We start from the raw sequence: 2,782 nt of genomic DNA, 5'->3' as shown, positions 1-2,782 counted from the left end.
CGCTCCTGGCCCGCTGTTTTTTTCCCTAGTGCTGGCGAGGGGCGTGACGTTTGATAACGATTGCAGACATAACACGAATCATAACATTGGCTTGAGCTTAACTCTATAGGGGGGTGGGGGAGAAGGGGCAGTGCTGAGCAACATGGATGACAGGTACGGTAAGCACAGGGGGGTACCTACGGGGGGGGGGTCACGGGCCCCCCAACAAATTTTCTGTGCCCCCCAGGTGCCCCCCACTGAAAATTCATGCTTGATAAAAAAAATTGAATTAAGAACAATGCCGTTAGAGACAGTATATACAAAGAAAAGGTTATACAATTGTGCCCACCACGAATGTAAGGCCCCCGCCAGTGGCCCCCCCCCCCGCTGAAATCGCTAGCTACGCACACTGGGTAGCATAGCAAGGGATATGATAGCAGGAATAGCAGGGATAACAAGAATAGAAGAGGAGGCACGGATAGCAGGGATAGGAGGAAAAAATAGCAGGAATAGCAGAAAAAAATAGCAGGGATAGCAAAGATAGAAGAGGATGAACGGATAGCAGGGATAGCAGAAAAATATAGCAGGAATAGCAAGGATAGCAAGCATAACAGGGATAACAAGGATAGCAGGGTTAGCAGGGATAGCAGGGATAACAGGGATAGCAGGGATAGCAGGGATAGCAAGAATAGCAGGGATAGCAGGGATAGCAGGGATAGCAGGGATATCAGGGATAGCAAGGATATCAGGGATATCAGGGATAGCAGGGATAGACAGTGAACTAAAACATCATCTCTCCTTCCACCCTGCATGTTATAACTACTCCTTCTCCTCCCCCTCACCTTCTCCCTCCCACTGCGGTGACACGACCCCATCCCCTCCCACTGTCTCTTCTCTCAGCGTGACACTGCCCTCCCCCACCCCCTCTCTCCATTTCTCTCTCTCGCTTTCTCTTTCTGTCTGTCGCTGTATATATCTCTCGCTGTCTCTCTCTGTCTGTTTGTCTTTCTTACTCGGCATCGCTGAAGCCGGTTGTAAAGCCAGTCGTACATTTATATAACATGTATGTTTATATACATATATATAGTTACTGCGAAAGCAACTGCGTGACCTCGGGTTACGGAAACGGAGATAGGCACCGCCCTATGTGCCACGTATACACGCAGGCACGGTAGGCACGGGCAGGGATCACGGCTTTCCAGCAACTCATTTACGTAACGCGTAATCAAATATTCAAAGCTCAATACTGCCGCCTGGCGATCTGACGCCTGATGATGGTTTTAAAATGAGTCGCTATGTACTACACGCTCTATTATACGTGTCAATTAAAATTATTGCCTAGTATATTAACTTATACCTAAAGTACGTATTAATACACGTTATACAATAGCGACGGCTTCATCGAGTTCCGTCGCTCTGACGATCTCAAATTAGCAATAAAACACTATTGTAAAATACACGCGCGTGCGAATGTACTATTCACGTGAACTATCAGGGGACTGGTGCTAGCGGCGATAGGAGCGCGCGCGGGCGCACACACACACACACACACACACACACACACACACACACACACACACACACACACACACACACACACACACACACACAAACACACAAATACACACCCTCACACTCAGCCACTTCAGGTCTAACTGCAACAGAAATGTATCACATATAAAATTCGCTACAAGGCAAACGCCAAGCTTTCACCGTCGCTCCGAACACATAATAGTGATCAATAAACATGTGCTATATGCACAGTCTATGACACTGACATATGCCATGCATAATCCAGCAGGACTGTGCGTTTACCGGTCCCATAGCCAGCAAGGATCACACGTTCGCTACCAACGCCAGTCAGACAGACTTTGCCGCCTAGACAGACATGTCAGTGCATTAGCAGCGATAAGGGTATTGTAATTAATTATTGTAATTACACGATTATTGTTGAGATCATTGTAATTATTGTATAAAAGAGCTTTGTATGGTCACTTGTAACAATGAGACCTAAAGTTACAAGTGACCATACGAGACCAGTTGTAGACTGCAGACAGCTTTTCTATTTACGTTCTATTACTTACGTATTAAAAAAAACAGAATACCAGTCTACGATTCTTAGCAGCCTGCAACATGGCGGGTGCGTCAAAACAGCTCTATTACGCTGGTCAACGATATCAGAGAGCAGGAACCGTAGCCAGAGTCTATAGTTATAATCTATATCTAATAGTTATTCTATATTGTAGCATGTATCATAGCACTGTACAAGCGTAATCGTGTACTTTTTGGTAACACTTTCTTTCAGATGTAGTATGTAAGCCCTATGTACTACAACGTAATCATGTACACGTGTATATTCGACGTATTATTAAGTCTATTATATTTACGTATATTTAAGGCTAGTTATAGACGAAAACTGTACGTTTTATTTACCCGATATCGTACTGAACGTGTTAACGATTTGTCGCAGTGTCAAGCATTAGTCAACTCATAACACTCACGCCCTCTAGGGAAATAATTCGGCGGCGCATTGCATTGTCGTAGGCAGTCGGCAGTCGTAGGCCTACCACAGACTAACGGAGCTAACTGTCATGTGGGCCTACTTTGTCAGTTCTTTCTTGGCGCATAGCGCAGTAACGACCCGTGACGTCGCCGCTCTATACTGCATCGCTGCGCAAGCTCCGCCAGCCTGATTAATAAGTTCTTATTTGCTACTGTTAATTTTATGCCAGTTATGGAGATACCTCGGTCAGAATGCGTGTGCGTGGTACGCTATTAAGATTATTTAGCGTATGAAGCGCCA

The sequence above is a fragment of the Priapulus caudatus genome, unplaced genomic scaffold, assembly GCF_000485595.1.
Source record: "Priapulus caudatus unplaced genomic scaffold, Priapulus_caudatus-5.0.1 Scaffold2681, whole genome shotgun sequence".
Lineage (NCBI taxonomy): Eukaryota > Metazoa > Priapulida > Priapulimorpha > Priapulimorphida > Priapulidae > Priapulus > Priapulus caudatus.
The sequence above is the reverse complement of the archived record's forward strand: the minus strand, read 5'-3'. Positions refer to the sequence as shown.